The sequence below is a fragment of the Antechinus flavipes genome, chromosome 1 (assembly GCF_016432865.1).
Source record: "Antechinus flavipes isolate AdamAnt ecotype Samford, QLD, Australia chromosome 1, AdamAnt_v2, whole genome shotgun sequence".
Classification (NCBI taxonomy): domain Eukaryota; kingdom Metazoa; phylum Chordata; class Mammalia; order Dasyuromorphia; family Dasyuridae; genus Antechinus; species Antechinus flavipes.
This window is the reverse complement of record NC_067398.1, coordinates 310,589,481-310,617,408: the sequence shown is the minus strand read 5'-3', so window position 1 is coordinate 310,617,408 and position 27,928 is coordinate 310,589,481.

The following is a 27,928-nucleotide window of genomic DNA, read 5'->3' as shown; positions in this document are numbered from 1 at the left end:
TTATTGAGCATGCTTCTGAGCTGCAATTTAGTCTTTTGAATGAACTTGCTCATAAGGAAGGAGTGTCCTGTACAAAAACTAAAAAAAACAAAAAAATAAAAATAAAAACAAATTCCAGTAATCTTACAAGATATATATGTTGGCATTCTCAAATATTGGTGAAATTGGTTAGAATTATTTTAAAAATCTGACAACTCATGGCTGAATAATGAAACTAGGTGGGGAAAGGTTCACTTAGAAAATTAAGACTCAGAACCTGAACCTTTAGTAATGAGATCAGCAGCTGCTGGGGTTTGTAGCTCAGAGGAAGGCACTACCATGATAGGGCTGCCTGCAGCAAGCAAATAAAGCAAGGGGAAACAAGGTTTACACTGCTGGTATTTATGAGACTGACCCTAAGGCTATTACTCATGTTGGTCTTGGAGGATAGATAGAGTGGGAGACAGACAGGATTTGGCTGCAGTGGAACAATGTCCCTGAGAGCTTGTCCATGGGATGGGATCCAAGTGACTTTTTTGTTGTACCTGTAGGTATTTTTCCCTTGTGGTGTGATTATTCCTCTGATAAATGGTCTTGGATATCATTCTTTGATCCTGAACTGTCCAACATCTTGACCTTAGAGAATATCAAAGAGAACTGTTATGATAAATCTGTGCCACAAAATCAGCAAAGATGTCATTCTTTGACAATTCTTTCTGAGATGTTTCCTCTCCTTTGGGACAATCCATATTAAAGATTGCTAATATTGCTGGCCCCAAATAACTGATCCTATCACATCACCTTTGAGTAGCAATCTAGCAATATGATTCACCTCTTTTTTTTGTCTCTCAGGTTCTCCCTTCCCTCTCTTCTTTTTCTTTTCTCTGTCTTGTCTATCTGCCTATATATCTTCCCCTTTCTACTCTCTCAACTCTACTATTTAACATTGAGCCACATTTTTCCCTTCTACTCCTATTGGCTAAAATTTCACCTCTTCCAGGTGAATAAGGGAGGAAAAATATCTCCATTGATCAGTTTCTATCAGGAATAGGTCCAATTTTTCTTTCTTAAGGTAAGCCAATAAAAGGTTTTTCTATATGGTGATATGCTTCATCTATGTGTCGTAATCTCTGCTCATCTGATTTGGAACACCAGGATTCACAGCCCAAACTAGCTTTCTTCTTGCTCTTGGAGAATGATCAAGTATAATCTAGGGAAGAGAAGGTATACTAGTAGTTTACTACTTAATTTTATGCCAGTGGCTTAATACATTTTTATTATCTATAAAATACATCTTAGATAAGTTCTATAAGGATAGGAATCAAGTCTTATATATATTCTTTTCTGATGAAATAAAGACAAAATCTTATGTAATATGTATGTCATGTATATTATATGTAATAATATAATGTCAAATACATATCATGATATATGTTATATTACATATATTTAAAAGATCATGTCTTTTTATGTTCATCAATATATGAGACAAGGCTGGGAACAGACAATCTCCTAATTGGTCTCTTTCACTTTACACTTTATTTATTTATTTTGTTAAGATTAGGTCTTCCTATCTTCTTCTAGGCTGGAAGAACAGGGAAACTTAGGACCTGGTCCCACTCTGATTGGCATAGGAGCTTTCATGGACCCTATTTTCTGATCTCTTTTATTCTTTCCCTCTTAGCCAATCTATTCTTATTCCTGAGGGCTCATCACAATGCCAAACTTAGTAAGGATACTAGATTAATTTAGTTTAGTTTAGAATTCCTAAATGCAACAGTTTTGCTAACCTTGGGCTCCTCAGAAGTAGGAATTTCTAGTGTATCTTACCTCACTGGCTTAAAATGATTTTCGTAAAGTACAGATCCGACCATGTCACTTTTTTGCTCAAATAAACCTCTTATTACCTCTGGGATCAAATATAGACTCCTCTGTTTAGCATTTAAAGCTCTTTGAAATTTGACTTCAACCCATTCTTCTAGCTTTTATATACATTATTCTCCTTCATACATTTTTGGATCAATCAAACTGGTCTTCTCCATGTTCATCACATATGACAGGCCATTTCTCATAAATACATTCCCTCTGATTCTTAGAATTTATATTTTCCTTCAAAATTCAATTCTTATTAAATGTTTTCCTTATCCCTTTACTTGCTAGTTTTTGCCATTGAAAATTACCTCATTATCATTTTTCAAATATTTATGTGTATATCTGTTGCTTTCTCCAATAGAATATTTGCTCCTTGAAGGCAGAGACTTATCACATTTGTCTTTGTATCCTCAGGACCTCGCACAGGGGCTGATACATTTTAGGTACTTAATAAATACTCATTGGTTAATTGTTGATTGATAGGCATCCAGTTAAATATGCTTGTTGAAGGATTGATTGATACATAGCTATATGTAATGATGGTAAGATTTTCTAGGGAAAAAAAAAACCCTGGAATCCCAAAACTAGTTTTATCCAAGATTTACTACTTCTAGATCTATGATATGGGGTACCTCACCTTTCCTAGCTTCAATGTTCCCATGTATCATATGGGAATAATAATTTCTGCACCAATTTCCTAAACAAAACCACTGAGGGGATCAAATTGGATCATATGGGCAGAACATATTGTAATCATAAATTACTGCATAAATGTCAATTATACTGATTGGGTGTGAGCTTGATTTTCCCTTTTGCAAAAGTTCCTATGTAAACTATTTCATTTTATCTTTGGCAATTCTGTGTGGTCTCTATTTTGCAAATGACACAACTATTTCCAGGAAAAGAAAAAATCAAATTCATCTGCTACTCCCTTACCCAAGTTCACAAAATAAGAGAATAGCAGATAAAGTTTTAAGAAAAAAAGGTCTCTTTATTCCCAGGACTCTTTCCATTAGACCAAGCTGCCTTTAGGCTATGAACTTACATAAGTGTTTGCAAATATGGAGTCTCACTCAAATATATCAACTCATTCCATCAATTATGTATGATCAGCAACACTGTTTTACAATGCAATAATACAGGATGAGTCATTCGTTTTCCTTTTACAATTTTAAATAAAGCTTGTCTTTTCCATCAGACACATGATGTGAGTAGAGGAGGAAAAGCAGACTTGTGCAGTATAAAGAAGACTGAATTGGGATTTAGCAGTTCTGGCTTCTTTGCTCACTTGGTCAATAACTAGGTAGGTGACTTGAGTTCGTTTATCACCACTGCTGTGAAGTGAGAAGGTTGGACCAGTTAATTGCTAAAGATCCTAAATTCTAAAGTCCTTCCCTGATCTAATATTCATATTCTGCATTACAAAGTTCCTTCTAGCCCCATCATTCTAGGTTCCAAAATCCTATCTGAACTAAGAATTCTATAGATCTGTCCTAAAGCTCTTTGCAGCCTATTAATCAATGAATCTGTGATCTTATCGATGTTGGTATTCCTTATAATGATACCAATTACAGCTCATTCATGCCTACTCAGCCTAAATCTGCAGTTAAATTATAAACAAACCAACATGGAAATAGCTGCAATCTATTCTTTTTATAGTCTTCATTTTCAAAAATTTTGGTCTCCTCACCCTTTCTTGCCATTTAAAACTGTATTTCAGGAAGTTGCATTGGCCAAATTAGCAACATGGCTGCTGGGCACCTATACCATTGCTTTTGTCTTTGTAACTGGTGATCTCTGTTTAGACTGCTCTCTACCATTGAAATAAATATAATAAATAATAATAGACAATATTTATATAGTGTTTGCTATATGTCAGGTACTGTGCTAAAGATCTTACAATTATATTCTTATTTGAACCTCACAACAATACTGAGAGGAAGCATTATCATTGTCCCCATTTTGTTGATGAGAAAATTGAGGCATATAGAAGTTATGTGACTTTTCTAAAGTCATATCTAACTAATGACTATCCTAGGTTAGATTTGAACTCAGGTCTTCCTGATTCCAAACCCAGCATTCTATCTGTGATATCATCTAATTTTCCCTTTCCCCTTACTACCAGTTGCTCTTTTTACTGAAATTGACAAATTGCTGCTTACTGCAATAACTCAATGCTAATCTATTTAAAGAACTAAATTCTATTTCCCCCTTTCCTCTCCCCCCTCCCCATTCTCCACAGCATTTTGAAACAAATGCCAATGAGTCACTACTCCTCGTTCTTACTCTCAAGATAACATGGGACTGATGCAGCTAACAGAGCCTTCTTCAGTAGAAGACCTTTGGCAGAAAAATTAAGTCCTACAGAGTGGATGATTTTGGAACATGGATTCTGGCAGTTGACACCCTCTGTATGCCAGTTGTGAGAATGACATTTAGGATATAGCCAGGCATGTGAAAACTGAATTCCCACAATCAGATATACAGTCATGGCAAGGGAACAGGAGAAAATCCCTTTTCTGTCCAGGTTTGCAACTTCAGGAGCATCCGCAGCTCTAGAGCAGAAATTCTTGGTGCAAGATCAACCTTTCTCTAGACAGTTCTGACATTTTGGAGTCCTTATCTGGGAATATTTAATTGATGCTTTTTGAACCTCCCCCATGGAGAAGGTACTATATTTGATACACTAAATCATGGAACCTAGGGTCAAAAACCTTTGTAAAAGGTCATTTGGTCAATCCTTCTGTCTCTGCTAGAACTCTAGGTGACTTATTGCTGACAGATGGATATCTTGCTTTTTGGGTGTCTTACAGATTAAGATAGATTGTCTGTGGCTGTATCTCTTGGATGCCAGCAAAACAGACCACATCCTGGTCTAAACAGTCCATGTGTTTTGCAGCTATGCTGACCTGATCAATACAGATTGGCCTTCAGTGGCTCCAGCAGAAATAAAATGTCACAGGAAAATCACATCATCACATGATGATGATGACAATGATGACAAAGTGAAGATGATGACAATTCACATTGATAAAGTGATTTAAGATTTGTAAACCACTTTTAATACATTATCTCATTTAATCAACATAGCAATCCTATCTAGTAGGTGCTTGTTGTTATTCCCATTTTATAGATGAGGTAACTGAGACTCAAAATAGCAAAGTGAATTACCCAGCTGGTAAGAGTCTGAAGCATCATTTGAACCTCACTTTTCTTGGCTCCAAATACAGTGCTCTCTTTAGTTACTAATGTATCATGTTGAAATTCTTAGATATTTAATTGTATCATAGAGAGATTTTTAGGAATTTATCAGGGTCTTGCTGATAAATTGACATCAGATTCAATCCTGTATCATACAAAGGAAGAAATCAAGACTAGACATAGTAAGGAAGCACCAAATGCTACAACAGAGTAGTGGTTGACTATGACTGGAATCTCGGTCTCAAGAATCATTCCAGTGATCATACATTCAATTCAATGACCCTTTATTAAATACTTCCATAGACTGAGGGCTGTGCTAGAGGCTGAGTCAAAAAGAAAAATGAACCTGTGCTTGTTCGCAAAGGGTTTTTATTCTACTTAGGGATTCTACATGCATACAGGTTAAGTAAACTGAGCTATGGCCATAGCTTTTGCCACAATTGCCTCTTCAGGAGTTGGGGAAAAGATGACAAGCCCTGCCCTTGTCCTCTGTGCAGGAGACCCTTCCACATGAGAGAGATAGAGCCTCAATCATCGCCTAGGGAAGCTGGCTAGAATAAGCAAAAGCTTGAGACCCTATTTACTACAATTAAACGAGGAAAAAGTCACATGTGAGAAACGCTAGAAGGAGAAAACTCTTTTTTGGCAAGGTAGAGCTGGCAAATATTTAATAACCAATTCTCTGGAGGGAAAAATGTACATGATACACTTCTAAATTTTATCAGCGTCATTAACATTTTCTTCATTCCTTTCTTAAATCTAGGCAATCAACAACAACAACAGAAATAACAAAAAGCACAACAGAAATAACAAAAAGCACAACAAAAATCAAGCCCTGATTTCTGGCATTTACTTTTGATGAAAATTTAACAATTGGCTCCCATCATCATGAGCATTTATATGTCAGAAATCAGCAAGTGCTAGAACAGCCAGTGTTTGTTAGAGGTAGGTAGGACCTGAGCCATTCTTACTGACATTGAGGCAAGATCAACATCTACTCTACCATGTTGAGTCTCTGTAAAAAGTTTAAACAAAGTAATTTCTAGAGCGAGAGAATAATAACAACTGAGAGGTTCAAGAAATGCTTTCTTTGGTGACCTATGCTTTGAAGTAGGCTAGGGTGTCTGTGAAGTAGAAGTAAAGAGAGAACACTTTCCAGGCATGGAGGACCAACTGTGCAAAAAAAAAATACAGGAGTGACAGATGTTATGAATAGGGACGAGCTAGCCCGCCAGTCTGGTTGAGTCCAAGGAGGCTGTTATTCCCAAACCACATAAGTGACAAAGCTTCTGGGCTGATGCAGGTACACAACGTCTGATTCATTCTCCCTATGTAGTTGGTGAGATTGGCCACATGGTTCAATTCTTACAGGATTAAAAAACATAGTGGCAGTTTGCAGGCTACAGAATCAAAACGTGCTGAATGACATACACATTAGAAATAGAAAATTGGATTAGCAGTGACATTTTGGCCCTGAGGCTTTTTTTAGGCTGTGGAAATAAATTCTAACCTTGATCTATTCTACTCTGAACCTGACGAAGACATCAAGGCTAAAATATTGCCTCTAATCTTGTTTGTTATTTCCAACATGTATTTTATTGGCTCCTTTTCCTCCTCTAGGACAGGACTGTGTTGTATCTCTTGACAGACATTTTCTGCTGTTTCTATTACAACACCATATCTAAAGCTTTACTATGTACTTGTGTGAGCTGACTCCAAGTGCATTGTGGGTGGCAATAGACAAATGTGATTGCTTAATGGAGCAGTTTGCCTCAGTTTTTTGTTATCTTGCCCCGTTCTAGGGCCAGAAGAAGGGCTTTTACATGAATGGAATGACAGTAGTTCAAATTAACAGGTGAATAGTAGCCAGATAGGAGGAGCTTTAAATGGGGGCTCAAACATCTATGTATGGACCAATTCTTCCAGATAATTTAGTGGTTATTCACTTATCATTCTTTGCCTTTACTTCAATTCAACCTGCCTCCCCCAAATACGTGCATATCACTTTAATACTGTTTTTACTGGGAAATAAAGAAACTCCACCTAGCACTGCCTCTTAGTATCCCTTACTTCCTTCAGGACTCAACTGGTGGTGCTAAAAGTGTGTGGAACCAATCTAGAAGATCTGCTGGGCAGTTTATATAACCTTTCTCAGCCTCAGTTTCCTGATCTACAAAATGAGAGAAATAATATCACCAACCTTGCAGAGTTGTTATGAATCAAATGAGATAAAACATATAAAGTACTTTGCAAATTTTAAAGTCCTAGATCTTATTATTTATTAAACAGCTATTATATACTAGACACTATTAGGAGCTAGAAAAACAGAGTCAAAAACAGTTAATGTTCTATTAATTAGAATTTTTATTAAGAGATAACATGCAAATAAATAAGTGCATACTACATAACTATATGATAGGTGGAAAGTAACCTGGGAAGAAGGAGTTATAGCAGCTAGGAGTAAAAATTCTCCTAATACTCACAGTTATTAGAGCCCTCTATTCCACCCTCTAAAAATTGTTTTGTATTTACTTTATAAACATATATACATATATTTTATTTACTCACCTGAGTACATTGTCTCTACACTGAATTCAAATAGAATGTAAGTTTGTGATGGCAAAGTTGTGTTCCCTTTGTCATTGTATCCCCACATTCCTAGCCCAGTGCTTGGCAAAGAGAAAGTGTCTAATAAATGCTTGTTGAATAAATCTCTTCTCAAAAGGACAAATTAGGGCTACAAGAAGACTTCAAAGAGAAGTGAAATGAATGCTACACAGTGTCATCCAACAAGCATTTATTAAGCATCTATTGTGTGCAGAGAGCTCTGTGCCAGGCTAGTGGTGAGATACAAAATGTACATACTCACGAAGAATATACACTGAGGCAGCCTGACATAGTGAATACTTTTGGGGGATTTAAATTCAAGAATTTCTTTCGTTGTTGTTGAGTTGTCTCAGTTGTGTCTGACTATTCCTGACCCCATTTGGGATTTTCTTGGCACAGAAGCTAGAGTGGTTGCCATTTTCTTCTCCAGTTCATTTTACAGATGAGGAAATAGAGGTAAACAGGATTAAGTGACTATTTTTCAGGGTCACACAGCTAGTAAGTGACTGAGGCTGGATTCGAACTCATAAAGATGAGTTTTCCTGATTTTAAGCTAAATGTTCTTTCCACTATGCCACCTGAAATTCAGACACAACTGTGTGAACCTGGACAAATCATCTTTGAGCTTCAGTTTCCTCATCTGTCAAATGAGGAGATTAGACTTAATAGCCTCTTTCTGGTTCCAAATTTTCTAATGCTGTAGTCCCATAATTTATATTACTTGATAAAAACATTTGAAAAACTAAAGGATCTTTAAAATTTGAAAGGGATGGTTATTACAGGCAAGAGGGCTTAGATGTTGCTTCATAAGGGGATGACATTTAATTCTACTGTTTTTCAAGAGAACTGAGTTCTATCTTTAAGGAAAAAAAAAAAAAACCTGAGACCTTTGGGACCTCAAATCCTCTTTGATTTCTAAATTTCTCTACCCTGGTCCATATCTTATTATTCAAAAATAAGTGTCCTATAAGGATCAAGAACATTTGAATAATCTCCTCTATTCTGCAGCCCTTTCAAGGTGTCATAACTACCTCTTCTCATTTTCTTCCCAATTCCTACATCAAATGACCCTTCCATACTTCTGTGCTGTATATAGGTTATGAAGAAACAAAATCATAACAAGAGAGTAAAAAAAAAAAATCTGCATTCTGGCTCTGGTCCCTAAGTTGAACCCCATATGCTGTGTTAGGTATGTAATTGGGAGACACTATTCTAGAATACAGTTTAAAAGGACATTCCATGGATAAGTCTATCTGCTAGAATGTCACATTTGATAATCTTCAGCATCATAGCTCTAAAGCAGAAACATGTCCACAGACATGGACGTACTCTGGGCTAAACATTGTCAGGGCCGTAGGAGACATCACCAGACTGTAAGCTCCATGAGGGCAGAGAACATGTCTTAAATATCTCTTTCAGCATCTAGGTGCAGAATAAAAGTTTACTGATTTTAAAGAATGTAGAGCTCTGATCAATTTAATGATAAACTATAAATCCAGAAGACTGAAGATGAAACATGCCATTCATCTCTTACTACAAAGGTTATTAACTTAAAAGACAGAAAGTCATACACTTTTGGGTATACCCAATGTGGGAATTGTGTTTTGTTGGACTGTATATATTTGTAATGAAGTTTTCTTTTACATTTTGTGGTTGTTGCTGAATCAGGAGGGGGCAGTGGGAGAGGCAAATACAATTAATAAAAATATTTTTAAATAAATATTTTTTAATTAAATAAAGGATCCTTTCCCTTAAGGACCTTGTAATGTGGTGGAGGAGACAAGATATAAGTGTAGCAAACAATGAGAAAACTAGACAAGACATTTTATGACCAAATGATAGCTAATGTACTAAGGGAATTAACAAAATAGAAGATTCATTAAGTCTGAGTGACAACAGTAATTTATATTGATATAGCACTTTGTGGTTATCAGGTGCTTTTGTATAGTAACCTATTAGATCTTTCTAACAATTCTGAGTTTGAACACAAGTATTTTACAGGAGAGGAAACCAAGGTTAAATGGATTGCATAAGGATTCATAGCAAACCACTTGCAAAGCTCAAACTTGTATCTAAAGCTTTTGACTCTACTACTTTTGCCATCACCCCCATATTACTTCTGTCCCATACTAACTGGGGAGCCAGAGAAGGCTTCTTAGAGAAGGTAGCACTTAAGCTGGATTTGAAAGATATATAGAGAGAACTTGGGATTGAACATCATAATTCTCAATTTCTACTTTAGGAAAATCAGGATTTAAAGGAAATTACAAGTTAATGATTTTTGTTTGGATTCTGTAAGAGGTTAATGCTGAAGCTTAAGTTGGGGTGGGGACTAAGTTGGTTTGAAGTCTGCTTGGTTGAGTGTTGTTTAATTAGGTTGAATTTTCCTTCCCTTTATGTCTTATTGGTGCTCTACATAAGGAAAATAATTATTTAAGATGCACCTCTACCTTAAGTTTAGTAAGGGGGAGAAGTGAGGTTATTAGGTACCAAAGTTAGCTGATAAAGGGAAAATCACAAATATTCATTCCTCCTTGAAGTTTGTCAGCTGTCAGTATCCTGCTGTTGCTTCTCCCTTTCTCTGGCATGTTCTCTCTCTCTTCCATCCTTCTACCTATGGGAGAAGGTCTAAGTTTGGGGGAGGGGGGCTGCAAGACCAGAAGGCAGCCAGCAGCCTTTCTTAATTGATGGCCCCCTCTCTCCTTGTTAGAGAAATTGTAGGGATGGTTTATGGGAGATTCACAGCCCACCTAACATGGCTGACTGGTTGAGTATTCAACTCTATGTAATCATACTTTTATACATGGAAGGGAAGTTTAAGGCTATCTATTCTCATCCCTCATTTTATAAAGGAAGAAGTTGTAGTCCAGAAAAAGCAAGTGATTTGCTTGAGGCTAAACAGCTTTTTAGTAGCAAAGACAGAATTTCAGGTCTTTCAAAACAAGTGCTCTCTTTACTGCATTGGAGGGCTTATCTAGTATATATGCACATTTCTCTCTGGCTCAGTTTCTTTGCAGAGCAAGTATAGTTGAATTCACACAAGTTAAAAACACATATGATAAATTCCACTGTATCTATAATTCTCCACTCTTATTAGTGAGAAAGAAAGCATGGCATAGTGAACAGAGAGCTGGTCTCAAAGCCAAGAAGACCTGGACTGAAGTCTCATTCTGACATATACTGATTGGTTTAAATATAAGTCAAAACTTCCTGAAAATCACAGCTATCTCAAAGTGAAATAGACTGCCTCTAGAGTCCTTATTATTTAAGGTCTTCAAATTTGCCCTTGACCACTTATCAGGAATGTTATAATGTCTCGATTTGTTTTTGTTTTTGTTTTTTTACTGGTATGAGGAATGTTATTCCTCTCCGCAGGGAAGTTAAGGCAGACATTATCTTATATCCCTTCCAACTTTGAGCATCAATGATGGAGAAAGCATAACCTGAACAAGAGAAAGCATAGGGAAGATAATCATTTCCTCAAGAACTGTCATATGTAATACTTGTTCGGTCAACTCTGCAGGGTAGGCAAGGTTACTAAAATGGCAGGGGTATTCTGTCAACATATTTTACCCATATTTTTACAAAACATTTGATAAAGTCTCTCAAGCTATTTTTATGAAAAGATTATCTACTTGACATTAACTAAAGGATCTTGGACAAATCACTTAATTTTTGTTTGCTCCATGAGTATAATGGAGATAATAAAAGCTCTACCCATTCACCCATCCATCCATCCATCCACTGTCTGTCTGTCTGTCTATCTATCACAATTGTTAAGCTTTTGTTCTGTGCCAGACACTGAGCCAGGTGCTAGAAATATAAAAAAGTAAGCAAAGAGGCCGCTAGATGATGCAGTGGATAGAGCACCAGCCCTGAAATCAGGAGGACCTGAGTTCAAATTTGACCTCAGACACTTAATGTTTCCTAGATATATGACCTTAGGTAAACCATTTAACCCTAGTTACCTCAGGGAAAAAAAAAAAAGTAAGCAAAAAGAAGTCAATTCCCTCTCTCAAATTTATATTCTAGTGCAAGGGGAATACAATGAATAAAAAATAGCTGAAAATGGAGGGATGGAGGAAAACAAGAAGAATGGTTTAAAAGCCCAGAGAGTTAGGAGCAGAGCTAGGTTAGAAATAAACATGATTGGCTAAGACACTTGCTCAAATGGAGGGTTTGATTAGGAACTCACTCAGACAAAGGAACTGCAACGATAGATATAGGCAAGTCGATAATACAATTATCACTTAATTATTAATAATGATGAAAATGTTTTATAAGTAGTTAATTAAATTATTAATGATGATTAAGTTATCATTTAATCATGTAATAATACAGTTGTTAGATTCAGGACTGGCTAATGCCTGAAGAAAAGAGAGGTTCAATGTCATCTTAGAAAGAGAGTGTCAATGGGGAGCGTCAAGAATCTGTGCTTGGACCCATGCAATTTAAGTTTTTAATCTATGACTTCTATAAAGGTGTTTATCAAACTGACAGACTACAAAAAGCTGGGAGGATTAACTAAAGTGCCAGGTAAAAGTTCCAGGGCTGAAAAAGGTCTGGGCAGACAGAACATTGAACTGAATCGAATAATTTGAATTTTCCTCAAAATATTCATAAAAATGAGTTACTTCATTGTTATGGATTCAGCTACTCTCTTCAATGATGGAGCTTATTCTCATCCTTTCCCCCTCTCCCCCAAGCCTGCTTAATTGTATGACTCTCTCCCTTGTCCTCTCTCAGTTCTCCACAGGAGGTTTGGCTGGTGTGCTGTGGTTGGGTGAGGTGTGCCTTCTTGAATTTCTCTTTAGATATGAAATATTGCAATGTGACACATGCATCCATTGGTTATTCCTCATTTTCATCCTCAGACCAGTCTGGTTTTTTTTTCTTCGCAAATTTATTTGATAATAAAATTGATATCTAGCATTTATATAGGACTTTGTGATTTGCAGAGAATTGTACATATTTATTATTTCTTTTAGCTTTGAACTAGATGCTAGTATGATCCTAATTTTTCAGATGTGGAAACAATCTGGCAAAAGTTAAGCGACTTGCTCAAGGTCACCTAGTGTGTATAATTGAAAAAACGTCTTCTTGACTGAGTCCAGTGTTCTAGCCTATCAACATTTTCTTGGAAGCTCTTTGTTTTTATGGAGTATATAGCCTGCTCACATTTCTACACATCTTTATGAGATAGAGGATGAAGCTTTTAACATTAAGATCCTTTTGCACTTTGAAGTCTATTATTTTATGGTACTATGATTGTAAGACTATGTGATACAGTGGTAGAAATTCTAGTTTCATTCTGATAATGGGTAATCTATGAAACAATGTAAAATTTTGTGCTTTGAATAGAATTTGGGGTTCCAAAAGAGTTAATGTAGCTTTGAACGGTGCCCACCATAGGCACTAGACTAGAGTGAAGTGTAGGGAGATTCTAAAATTGTGTACAAACCTTTTACATTGGCTAAGATGACAGGAAGAGAGGATGATGAATGTTGGAGGAAATGTGGGAAGAGTGGGACACTAATTCATTGTTGGTGGAACTGTGAATGAATCCAGCCATTCTGGAAGCAATTTGGAACTATGCTCAAAAAGTTATCAAACTGTGCTTACCCTTTGACCTAGCAGTATTTCTACTGGGATTATACTAAAGAGATCTTAAAGGACCCTAAAAAAGGGACCCGCATGTGCAAAAATGTTTGTGGCAGCCCTTTTTGTAGTGGCAAGAAACTGGAAACTGAGCATCAGTTGTGGAATGGCTTAATAAGTTATGGTATATGAATGCTATAGAATATTATTGTTCTGTAAGAAATGACCAGCAGGATGAATTCAGAGAGGTTTGGGGAGACTTACATGAACTAATGCTAAGTGAAGTGAACAGAACCAGGAAACCATTATACACGGCAAAAACAAGACTATTCTGATGGACGTGATTCTCTTCAACAATGAAATGATTCAAACCAGTTTCAATTGTTTAGTGATGTAAAGAGTGATCTTCATCCAGAGAAAGGACTGTGGGAACTGAATGTGGTTCACAACATAGCATTCTCACTCTTTTTGTTGTTCTTTGTTTACATTTTATTTTGTTTCTCTTGGTTTGTTTTTGTTTTTGTTTTTTTTTTACTGATATGATTTGATTTTTCTTGTGAGGCATGATAATTGTATAAATATATACACATATGTTGGATTCAACATATATTTCTACCATGTTTAACATGTATTACACTACTTGCCATCTAGGGGAGGGTGTGGGGAAAGGGGAGGAAATTGGAACACAAGATTTTGCAAAGTTTTAATGTTGAAGAATTGTCCACGCATTTGTTTTGAAAAATAAAAAGCTTAAACAATAAATAAATAAAATTGTGTACAACATGGAAATATTAGAAATTGTTATGAAAGTAAAGCTACTTTGGAGTTAGCATAAGGCTCACATAGCTCTGCTTTTAATTGCTGTTTCCTTCTTGAACTACAATGTAAAGGAATGGGCTTTTCTGAGCAAAGTACAATTGATTGATATATGAGATTTTTCACCTTAATTCAAGACTAACAGAATTCTGATCTTGTCTCAGAGTATGAAAACTCATCTCCTGAGTTTGCAACTTTCCCTTCCCCCACACCCCAATCTTAAACATAAGTTTGTCTTTTTCTGCCTTCCTTTCTCCCTCCCCCCAAACAGCCATATGGGTCCTCATGGTGAACTGGATTCCATTCTATTGTAGGTTTTATAATAGAATTGAGACTTGAGCTGAGATTGAACCTAAAGAATAGGCAGGGTTTGGCTCAGTAGAAAGGAGGAAAAGATGAAGGGAAAAACATGAGCAAATCTATAGTGATTATTTTAAATTATGTGTGAGCATGATTTATAACAAATTGGTAGGTAAACTGAAGTACTGGTAAATTGAAATATTATCTATATAGTCATTCACGCCTTTTGGAAAATCAGTGCTATGGAAACCTGAACAGACATTGTAGCAATATGGTTATAAGCAAATATTAAAGGATACCAAAGAACTGGCAAGTAAAGGGGCCCATCAGTGAGCAGTTCGTCCTCATTTCTCAGTCTAATGACACTTGCCAAGGCCAATTCATTAAATAAGGACTCTTTAGCAAAGATGGCTCAAAGATCATTTAACAATTTATAGAATCATGGGATGTTAGAGCTGGGCAGGCACTTTAAAAATCATCTTGTCCAGCCTCCTCATTTTATAGGGAAAGGGAAAAAATCCCAAAGAGAAGAAATGTTTTGACTATGGTCAAGCAGCAATAGCTCATGACAAGTCCAGGACCAGAACCCATCTCCAAAATCCTAGTGCAGAGTTTTTGGAAGTCACTATGTTTCTCTGGGTCCTCATTGTTTGTACTTGAAGGGATCTTGCTAGATAGTATTTCCCCACTCCAATAGTTCAAAGCATCAAAACATCTATTCCATTTTTACTATGTCTCTGGAAATTTAGTAAGAAAGTACTCCCCTGTTGTACAGAGGATGTCACCGGCATGTTGAGAGTTGCAATAATTCCTCTTTTGCCAAAGTTATGGCTTCCCCTGAACAGATTAGAAGCTGGTACTTGACATCCTGCAGACAGACAAACTATGAACTCTGGACACAACCCACTGCTCCCTCCTCTGTCCTTCTCTCCTTTCATCTGACACTTACCCAGGGGGAAAAATTATAGATTTCATCACGTCTCCTCCATTGGCAAGTTAATAAATTCCCTGAAATGAGCTATGACCTTTCAGCTAATCATATCCTGAGAAAGGAGTTGGGGGTGGGGGAGAGAGATGGATTAGGGAGGAGGCAGAAGCTGATGGAAGTAAATTATCATGTTTTTCCCCCAGTAGCAGCGTTTCCCTGCAATGGTGCCAGCCTCCTATTAGCACCACGGCCAAGGCCCAACAGTACCATGTGAGCAGGGAAGTGCTAGAAAGCTGTTGTTTGTGTGAAATGGGGTGTAAACTGCAAACATGTTAGTGAGGTGGAGGCGGGGAGGAGGGAGAGAGGGAGGGGGAGAGCCAAAAGCAAAGGACAGAAGGCAAACCGACCCATTTAGGCAGAATTCTTCCCTCTGCAAGTGGGAAACTCTGGAGGAGTTTCTCCATCTTTATTTATACAATATCAGCTAATGTTGCCAATCGCATGCCATGTGTTTGCTGCCGAGGCTCTGTCAGCACATGGAGGTAATAAAGTGGCTGAAAATGGAAAAGCCCGCTTGTCTGTGGCTTGGCTTTGGCAGTCTGTCACTGCACAGGCTGGATGCTCATGACTGATGAGACTGTTTCCTTTTCTCCCAACACCTTTCCCATCAGTGGAGATGATAAGCAGAGAGAGATGAACTGCAGAGTCATTCTTTTTTTCCCCGCCAGTAAAGACAAAATGCCAGGGTGGCCACCAAGCATTCCAGGGAATGTTAGGAGGAGAAAGTGCTATGGGCCACGTTGGTGAGGGAAAAACTCCATCCACCCTGCTTGACTTGCCTGTCTCTCTGCTAGTGTGCCTGTCTGCATGACTTCCTATCTTGCCTATCTTCTGCCTGTCTTTTAGATGTTCTGTCTGTTTCTTTGCCTGACTTCCAGGCTAACTGCTAATTTACCTGACTACCTGTCTACTTGTCTGATATTTTGCCTGACACCTTGGCTTTCTGAACAGATTCTAGCCTAACTGCCCACCTGATCTATTTATTTTGTCTATCTGCTCTTCTGCCTGATTTCCTGTTTATCTGCCTGTCCTACTATCCCTCTTCCCAACAATCCATCTGCTTGATTTCCTATTTGCCTTGACTGTCTGACTACCTAACTACCTATTTACTTGCCTGTCTGAAATGTTGTCTACCTGCCTGCCTTCTGCCTTCCTGTCTACCTGCCTGCTTCATATCTTCCTGCTTATCTGCTTCCTGACTACCTGTTTACCTTACTTGTCATGTCAGCCTAATTGTCTGATTTATTTAATGCCTATCTGCTTTCCTAAATGTCCACTTGCTTTTCTGCCTATCTGGCCAAATAATTATGGGAAGGTCTAATTGACTTGTGCTGACTAATTGCTTCATTGTCTGCCCTTCTTTCAATCATGACTGTACGTATGGGTCCCTCTGCATGGTAGACCTAGGTTGAGAAATAGAGATTTTAGCTTTAAGGAGAAAATCTCAAGTGAGCACTTGGGTTCCCTGAAAGAACTTTTCTCTGTAGAGCTCTATAGATTGATACTGATCTGTAAAAGCTCAATATGAATGTTACCTACAAGAATGAAGAAAGAAACAGGCCAGCATGAGGAGACAGACTCCATGTGGGAGGACTCTACATCTAAATCCTGAACTTGGAAGATATTAAATTCCCTCAAATGGTAATTCCATTTTGGGAGCTCTATAAAATTACTCTGTGTCCTTGAAATATAGCTAACATCCCTGGAGCATTGACTTAAAAAGATCGTTTTGAGAGTTAAAAACAGGCACAGAAAGGGTGCTACAAAATACACATGGATGTGTTCACACATACTTAGTGAGACAGAGTTACCTTTCCCCCAAAATGCAAAGTGAAGTCTGGATGGCAAAGTAATCTGGACGATTCTCTCTGGATAGCAAAAATTTGCGGTTATTTCCTGTGTTCCTATTCATATATTTAAAACAAAACAACTTTTTAAGAAAATGGATCAAAGGCAGGGTGCAATAAATGTTTTCAGAAAAGACCTTGAAGATCATAAGACTTAGAGCCAGAAGTGACCTAAGATATGATCCAGTTCATCCCGCTTAATTTTACCAATGAAAAAATTGAATCATAGGGAGTTTTAGTGGTTTGCTAAATTTTAGTGATCATATATGTATATATGTGAATTTTATATTGGGATATCCTTGGATTTATATTATTTTAATAGCTGTAAGGGCTAGGTCTAGAATTCAAAAGTGACAGGTAAAATATTATTAGGTATATAAATGTGTGTATATATTCACATGGTTAAATATGCAAGTGCATGTACTCCTTCTTGGGTATATGTAAATATTCCTATCTATTTGTATGGTTTGGCTAATATCTGTAATTTTCATTAGCCAAAAGAGAGATTGATCAAGAGATTTTCCCATCCTGAATGATAATGGCCAAACTTTGTACTCAGAATGAGAAATCTCACCTGAATTTAGCTATGTTGGAATCTGATCAACGACAACCATAAAAAAAGACTTGAAGAACAAAGTTAGAATGTGGCCATATTGGGCAACTGAAGACTTCTTTCATCATCTTTGAATTTTCTGATAAAAGATAAAAAGATCCTTTATTGGAAGTATCAATCATGGTAAACAAGGTCTCTCTTATTTGTATTTTCCAGAATGGAGATAGTAGCAATAACATATAATTCCAATGGCCATAGCTGGTATTTTGGATTCCACCAAGGGAAGGCAGGATGCAAAAAATGAGATATGAACTATGACTACTTCTAGTTAGGTAATGCCAAAAATGGCCAGTACTATAATTGATAATCTTAGATATATCTATAAACTGTTAGAACTATGAAATAAGATGTGCCATGTTCCCCCAAATTATTTTTCTTTCTTAGTAGGGATCACATGATTTAATTCCTTCAATAAGCATTTATTAAACACCTGTTGGGTAGCCAGTACGATGAGGATCACAAAGTCCCTGTGACTGAGTAGTTTGTAATTTCCTTATAGAAATGAAAATAGCACACAAGAAGAGTTAAAAAGTAAAAAAAGTAAAAAGAAGAGTAAAAAGTAAAATTAGGCACTATTTTGAGGGCCAAGGATTTTCAGGAGGAAGCAGATAATATGAGTTGTAGTGGTCAAAGAAGTCGTCATAGAAGAAGCAGGATAGAAACATGGTTCTGCAAAGTAACAAATGAAATAAAATGAATGCATTTTTTCCTCCACTATTTTTTAATATATCACAATACGATCTGGTCCCTGGGATCAAGTCACATAATTGATATTTAAGTATTGTGATCAACCACAATCACATTGTGATCAGAAAAATTAATTTTCCACAGAATATTGCAAGCTTCAAGGTAATGTAAGAAAATAAGTATCACTGATCAATGAATTTTCAGAAGGAAAAAGTAACAGCTACAAAATTCTGATGAAGGGGTCTAGCCTAGAAACTGGCTTAAACCAGGAAGGGTCAATGAGCAGGAGAAGACTTTTCTTTATTGTACTTGCTTAATGAGCCTCAGACATTTTAAGCCCACACACGCCATATAAAATTAGAGCTTCATTAACATAACATGGGATGTATGACTAGGGAGGGAGAACATGTCTATGAGCAACATGTAAGGAGTGATATAACTTGAAAGGTAGGGGACTACTATGAAGAACAAACAGTGTAAAACTTGTCTTGTTTCTCTACCCAGTGATTCCTCTTCCTAGAGAGGAATGGAACCTGATTCTGGCCAGAATTCTTCTGGACTTCTCTGTAATAAATTTTCCTTGATATATGTCTTTCAGTGTCAAACTTTTTTCTAACAGACATAGAATGTGGACCATCTCATCAGATTGTTCAAAACATGAAGGAATACTGTAATCATTATGATTTGTCATTAAGTGACTTTAGAAATTATTTTACCTCAGAAATTATTTAATCTAATTTAACCTAATCCTCATTTCACCAATGAGGAAATTGAAGTCCAGGAAAGCTTTGTGATTTATCTGGGATTAAATGGCCATTTTAGATGCTAGTCCTGGAAGGAGCTAAGCCGCTTGATTTGCAGACTCTTTTTACCTGCCTCCCTCCCTAAAGCTTTCCATTTTTACTCTCAGAACTATAATAAGATCAATATTACCATTTCCTTTAGAAGGGTAGGTCAAGGAGATGCCCTATTGTTCAATTTTGTTTTTCAATTATTTTCAGTTGAGTTTACTCTTTATCATCTCATTTGTGGTTTTCTTGGCAAAGATACTTATGAGGTTTGCATCATTTTACAGATGTGGAAACTGAGGCAAACAGAATTAAATGACTTGCCCAAGATTACACAGATACTTGACACACACTTAATTGACTGAAAAATTGATTATATGACTTAGTTCTTGATCTCTTCACATTCTTAGATATTTTCTCCTGGGCTTTTTTCTAACTTACCAAATTCTCTCCTATTATTTAGTGCCCAGAATATTAAACTACAATTCTGACATAAGTCAAACAGAAAAAAATATGTGTTTATTATTTGTTCCTATCTTAAATTCCTTTCTAGATAATCATTAATATAAGTAGGATCCACAATAAAAATTATAAACTCTGTATTTGGATTTCCAGTTCTTAGCACAGTGCTAAGTAAACACTTAATAAATGCTTCTCAATCTAACTCAACCTAACAAACAATGATTTAAATTAACAATATTGTTACATATTTTGCCCCAAAATGTTTTCCTATCCCTCTTCTAAACTCTAAACTCCTCTAAACTGTGTGGGTAACCCAGTTCATATCATGTATACACACACACAAACACACACACAAACATTCACACACATCTCCAAAGACTCATGTGGAGAGAAGAGGAAACCACCTTCTAATTTACAAGAGCCCACTGTTGAGACATGGCCAGTCTGAAGCATAACCTTTGGTACTTTCATTTGGCTGCCATACATTGTATATAGGACATACCAAACCTCAAGTATGACATTGTAAAGATTATTATTTTTTTTTAACTTCAAAATGTCTGACTAATACTAATGTTGACCAAAACATAGGTTTATCGAATTGGCTTAGATGGATAGACAAATGTGTAAGATTAAAAACAATGTGTAACCCTAAGGAAATTAGCACAATTGTAATTATGTCTTCCATCTCCAGATCTTTGTGCTGGGTGTCTCCCATTTTTGAAATGCTTTGACTCCTTATTTCTGCCTGGTTTCCTGCAAGGATTAATTCATAAATCACTTTGTGCTAGAAGTCTTTCCCAGTGATGAGATCCTGAGTAACTAGATAGGGTTGGCAGAGAGAGCCTGAAGAGGTCATGAATAGCCTTACTTTGCTATGCCCAGTCAGAAATCCAAGGTATATCAAACTTTTCAAGTTAAATCTCCCACATAAATCTGTCCATGGCTCACATCATCTTTGATGAGTCCCATTTGGATCAGTCTGCCACAGTTTTGCTAGGTGGTCCTTTTCCTTCTCCCATGTCATATGGCATATTTCTTCTTACTCCCCCATCATGTTTCATAGTGTCTTTCTCCTTCTTATAGCTAACTAACTTTTTTAAGGTGCTAAACTCCTCTATGGATTTAGTTTGTCAGTTAAGGGCATACTTCCATCTCATGAAATATACCTTTTCTCCTGGTTAATTGTGAGTTCCGCTACAAAACTTATCCTTTCCATTGTTGTTAAAAACCCCTTTCCTTGCTAACTATATGCTCTGCTGCTCTATTTCATATTTACCATTCTTGGTGTCTATTGTATTTCTTCATCTTATCTGTAACATCTTCTCCTAAATAAACCTATCTTTTGCCAAAGAGAATGGCCATTGTGAATTCTCCATGTGACAAACCCCAACATTTGGTCTCTATATCAATCACATCACCAGGATTCCCTATCCCTACTCACCTCAAACTGCTAATGCCTTTGCCTTTTAAAAACTTTCATCTTGTTGGTTGTCCTTTTTTCTCAAAGAGGTTCATAACATTGGGGAGGTGATGCCATGACATGCAAGTGACTTGAATTTAAGTGAGAAAAGGTTGTTCAAGGTCATCTGCTTCACTTTCCTCTCCAGAGCTATCTGCCTTCATCTATTCTGTATATATCTCCTATGTACTTAATTATTTACATGGTTTCTCCCTTTTTTGAACGTTGTTTTTTGCTTTATTTTAAATACTTAGCATTAGCATTTAATAAATGCTTGCTGACTGCTATAAACACACAGCAAATATCAGATAAAAGTTTGTGCATTGAAGCTTTCTAAATTAATATATGTTTAAAGCACTCTGTTCTATAGGGTCTTGATTCTAGGAGATGAATATATTGGATGTGACTGCTTTGAAAGTGATTTTCCTTATTTAGGTCCATGATGCTGATGAAAAGAAGAGAGGGACAGGTACCAAGTCAGTTTTATAGAATAATGGCATGGCAAAGTGGATTAAGGGATTTTCTTGGGCTTACAAATAATCTACAATAGATAGATAATATTAGCAATGGACTTTTTTGGAGATATATAATAAAAATGAAAAAAAAAACAACAAAAATTGAATAGTACATCAAAGAAGTCAGGAATAAAAGATAAAAATAAATAATTTAATAGTAGGGAAAATTAATCAATCAAAACAAACATTTTTATTAACAGTCAGGCATTACACTAAGCACTGGTGATACAAAGCAGAAAAAATTGGTCCTTCTTGAAAGGTACTTATATTCTAATGATGGTAACAACATATGCATGTGTGTGTATATATATTACATACAATAAATAGCTACGAGGATGGGAAAAGTCAAGTCAAGTGACCAAGCATTTCTTTCTTAACTTATTTTGTGCCATGAACTGTGCTAAGCACTAGAATACAATTGTAAATTCCCGGCTAACTCCCTGGAGACCTCAGGATCAGCCAGGGTCAGGATAAGCAAAAGTCCTTGGTCTTTAGGGGGAGAAATGAAGGAGATGGACAAAATGGCCACAAGCTCTCCACTAACCTCCCTTCTCCTAGTCCTGCTGCAAAGTGAGTCTGGCTCCTCTCACACCACCCCCTAATCCCTCCTGTGATTATCTATATATACCAAACATCAAGCCAGCATACAACAGTGAGAAGGGCCATGTTTTTCCAAACATATGCTAATAGTCATTGTCCAATCGGTAATTAGCCTTAAGTGCTTGGTTGTCTGATTCAAGCACATCTTTTAAGAGTTTCAGCCCTTTATATACAATTATAAGCATAAAGATATTTCCTGCTTCTAAGGAAAAATATCCTAATAGGGGAAGACATTACATGAAAGGTGTCTAAAAGGGGCATGGGAGCTTGAAAATGCCCTAGGGATATGGTAGAGAAAGTATTGTGATTCAGCAGGGATGTCTGAGCAAACAGAGACATAGTTGACCTGGGACTCTTCCTTAAAGATGGAAATTTTAGGGGAAATTAGTCAATCAAAGTAGTCTTGTAGGAGTTGAGGGTACTTCCAATCTGAAAAGTGGAATGCAATGATCTTGGCATGGTAAAAAAAAGTCTCCTGGAGTGAATGGGTGTTTGATCTAATTTTAAAGGAATATAATAATAAGATAGTGATTAGGAGGGAGAGCATTCTAGGAATGAGGAACCATAAGGAAAAAGTCACAGTGATGGGAGACAGAACATTGAATGGGAAGAGTTTATCAGTATGATAGGATTGCAGAGAAGGAAGCAAATTAGGTGCCCATTGATGGCTAAGAAAAGAAAAGTACTATTAGTTATCTAGGAGCTATTGCTATTGTTTGTTCTTTGTTATGGAAAAGGACTCGAGTTTTGGAGGTGGATGTCTTTATTTGCAAGTGAATTGGATTTAAATGAGGTAAAGCTACGCAAAGTTATCAGTCTCAGTTCTCCCGAGTCATAGTAGTCTAGTGACAAGACTTAGGTCAGGATGACTGGTGATAGCCCTGGATCAGTTTGGCTATATAGAAAATTCGAAAAGCAAAGGGTTCTCACTGACAGCTCAGTACTCAGATAAAGAACTTAAAAACCAAATAATTGTGTGTGTGTGTATGTGTGTGTGTGTGTGTGTGTGTGTGTGTGTGTGTGTGTAAAGAGAGAGATATCTGTTACTGTGTCATTGGAAATGATTTCATATGTTTAACTTTGTAATTTTAATAATCAAAAGGAGACTGAAAAAATAACATGCTCATGGTGCACAAATTGTTGAATGAGTATGTTAGAACGTCTCTCAAAATCTTTGGATCATCGGTCCTTTAGCACTTCTTCACCACTTTGTTGGATGAATTTCATTGCTATGAGAAGGTACCACATTGTCAGTGTGAGGAACTATCATCTGCTCCTCCAACCAGATAGAGACAAACTCCATCCTTAGGGCCAAGTCTGGAATCTGGAAGACATAGAATGCTGTGACACCAAGAGTAAATGACAAAGTTTCTAGTATACTTCAGAGTAAGGGGAGTAGCTAACCCCAAGCATAGTCATGGCCCATTTCTACATTCTGGCCCTCCATAGTGTTTTCCACAGAATGAGAAGGTTATAGATCTTGAGTTACCAATGAAGTCATTTACTCTTCTCATAGATGTTGAAATTGAAGCGTAGGGAAGTTAAATCACTTATCCAAAGTCACACACATAGTAATTGCTAAAGATAAGATTTAAACTTATTGACATTTAACCTTTTAAAAAAAATTATTGTTATTTGTTTTCCACTTGGACACTGAGGATCCACCGAAGATTCTGGTACAGGGGAGCAATCTGGTCAGCTTTTGAACACTATCCTGGTACTTACCATGTATTTTCCCAGAATGATGGTACTACTTTGTTGTCAGGAAAACTAGATTCAATATGATTCAGTTCAATAAGAATTTACTAAGCAACTACTATGTGCTAAGAAGTATGTTCAGGGTTAGATTTTGACTCAGTTCCATGTGATATCATTTTATGATGATATTAAGAGGCAATGTTGACATAGGGGCAAGAGCAGTGGATTTTGAATTAGAACTCAGATATGAATTCCACAGTCCTCAATTTTTTTTTTTTTTAATCTATAAAATAATCTGTTTGGACTTGATGATCTCTAAGGTTCGGTCTGACTCATGACCTTGTGATTTTGAGAAAAATATGTCAGTCAAGAGGATCTCCGTGCTATGGAACCTGGTCAGTTGTCTCAGCTGTTAATATTTTTGATGCTCTGCCTGTATTTCTAAATTTCTAACCAGTTTCTGTTGTGAATCTCTGCCCTTAAGATTATATTTCTATTTAACTTTGTTGACTTACTACCTATCTAACCCACTTAACTCTTCCTTATGCTATCCTCATTCAATAATACCCTCTTTTGATGTTCCCCTTTAGCTTACTTTTTTATTACAGCCCTCTACTAATGTCTCACCATAGTTTTTGGTAATACCATAAATGTGAGCTGCAGCAAATACCCCAGCAATTCATTGAGACTACTGCTGCCCTCTGCTGGTTTTGCTATGTCCTGCTAACCTACAACACCATCACCCATCACATAGTCTACAGTTAGCCCCATGTGTTTCAGTCTCCGTGTTTTAGTCACCAGTCATAGGGCATTAAAGAATTTCTTGTAGTTATTTGTCCACTAAATGTGAATTCAGCCACAAAGTGAATGCTTAGTTTCTTAAATATACTGCAGGTTGATGTCAGATTCATATCCAACATAAATAACAACAGAATAGCCATTTCTTCTCTTACTGATTGAATAATTATATCTCAAACTTACTTTTGTATATTTAGATTTCTATTGAGAAGTCATATCACCAGCATGAATTAAAATCAGAAAAGGATAAAATAGGAATCTTTTGGTTGTTAAAAATTTATTACGAACTTATGCAAATAAATTTATAGTGATCATATAAATAAATATATGCTGTACATCATAGTCTTTTCAATAATGCCTAAGTGTGCAGGAAATTACTTTAAGCAGTGTCAATACCAAGCACAAATGAGAATTATAAATATGGTCAAATTGTCAGTAAACCTTTGTTTTCCATAGATAATTTGAATTCCTTAATACATATTTAATAATACTAGTTTATGCTGAAATGAAAACTAGACTGGCCTAATTATCATCTTCAAAATCCATTCCCTGATATCTGTTGAATATGTGACATAGTAATCTATAGCTATCAAACTGCTAGTATCTATGAACACATCTATACACATACACCTATGGCTTCTGTTACTCTATAGTCACATCTCTCCTATATATCTCTTACCACTATCTAAATTTATTTCTTAGAGTCTATTTAATATTTTTTTCACCTTCTCTTCTATCTTTATATATATCCACTGATTATACCTATTATTTCAATGGTTACCTTTGTAATCCTTGTCCCAATGTCCATTGGTATGAGACATCCTGCTTATCAGTGGAGAATTAGGGTGAATGCACTCCCCCGCATTAGGGATAAGATAGACTTGGAAAAGGCCAACGATCCTGGGAAGACATGATGAAGGCTGCTAGCCCCTTTCATTTCTTCCCAAAATCTTTTCTTTCAGCACTCTGAAGTAGAGTTAGCCTGTTCCATTCTCTCTGAAATCTGGAAGCCAGACAAGACCAAAATGATTCCTTGAAAAAGATTTGAAAGTTCAAAAATCCCAAATGACTGAAGAAAGTTGGGGCTCTGTCTCAAGCCTCAGAAAAAAGAGTGTATTCCTCTCCACCAATAAGAGGCTCTCCACCAATACTGGGACAAGTATTACACCATTATAAGATTGACTCATAAATCTAAATATCTTGCCCTACTATTTCTTCTCACCATGTTAGCAGTAATAGAGTTTTTTTTTTAAGTCCTATTCACCCCCCTTCTGCTTTTTTTCCATATGTAGTCACCAAGTCTGTTGATTCTAACTCGAGTGTCTTTTATATTCCCCATCCTGAAACTTTATTTTTTTTCTAGCTACTTCTGCCTGAAAATGGAAAGAATATATATTAGTTCCTGAGGCAGCTGGATGTTACAATATATAGAGCTCTGAGTCTTGAGTGAGGCAACCCTGAGATAAAAACTAGCCCCAAACAAATACTGGTTGTGTGACTCTAAGTAAGCCACTTAACTTTTGTCTGTTTTGGTTTCCTCAATAGTAAAATGGGGACCATAATAACCCACTCCTCAGGGTGGTTGTGAGAATCAAATGAAGTGATATTTGTAAAGGTACCTTAGCACAAAGTAGGTGCTTAATAAGTGCTTATTTCTCCTTTTTCCCTTTTCCCTTCCACTCTTTTCTGAATTCAAATGTTGCCTTTGACCAGATCTATCTGATTCAGGTTTCTTCCCTTGCTCTAGTCCTCCAAGTTAAGCACTTATTCCATTGCAAACTTTCCTGTCTCTGTATCCTCCTCATATAATTTTACCTTTCAGCCTGTTTTCTTCCTCTATGAATCTTATCCCCACCTTCAAAACTATATCTCTGGGTGTGATCTCTGTCTTTTTTGGACTCTTATTGCACTTAGTTTGTATGATGCTCTTTATAAATTAAAAAAGCCAATGCACTATAACAATCATCAGGATGACCAATAGAAAAGAATGGAATTGCTTTCGAATATCAGCTCTTCCTTCTTCTAATTATGTGACTTGAGGCAAGACAGTCTATGAGCCTCAGGCTTCTCATCTGTAAAATAAGTGTTGTTGTGACAACTGAATGAGAAAATATGGGATCAGATACAAAAAATACATTAGAAGTTATCTAATTCCTAAACATGGATCTCTAGTATCTCTAATCTTTCTTCATTTCAAAGATGAAACCCAGGGAGGTAAGAGGTTAAGTAAATTATTCAAGGTCATGGATAGTTGGTGACAGAACCAGAATTTGTATTGAAGTCTTCCAGTGTTAAAACCAACTATTTTTGATAAAGGAAATAAAATGTTTTGGAAGCAGAAACTACATATTCACATATATATATACATATATGTAGCATAATTATGTGTGTAAACATGTTACCTCTCCTACTAGATTGTAAACTTCTTGAAGAGGATAACTAAATCTTTGAATCTCCTGAACTAAACATAGTGCTTTGCACATAGGCATTTAATGATGAAATGATCATAGTAATAGCTAACAGTTTTATAGCATTTCAAGGTTTGCAAAAGACTTTACAAATATGAACTGATTCTATTGTTAGAACAATTTTGAGAGATAGGCGCCATTATTATCCCTTTTTATACAGATAAGGTAGTCAAAAGCCAAATGACTTATTCAAAGTCACACAGATAATGAGTGTCTGAGGCATGATGTGAATGCAAGCCTTACTCCAGACTAAAAGCTATCTGCTTCACTGTCTAGAAGGAATAAGAAAGATGTCAGACTGATATACTAGAAAGAAGCAATTAGGTCAGTCATTGCATTGTAACAGTCACTCCAGTGGTCAACAGAATTGAATTGAATTGAACTGCTTTCAAAACCCCATTCTTCCCTCCACTAGCTACATAACTTAAGGCAAGACACTTCAGATGTAGGGGTTAACATAGGAAACCTAATTCAAATTCTTTCTCTGCAAGCTTTCTAATTGTATGGTTTGGGATGTCATTTAGCTTTCTTTACCTCTATTTCCTAATCTGTAAAATAAGTGGGCTTTTACTAGATGGTCTTTGAGGTCTTTTCTACCTCTGCATCAAAGTAACTTTTGTTTTTCTCATGTC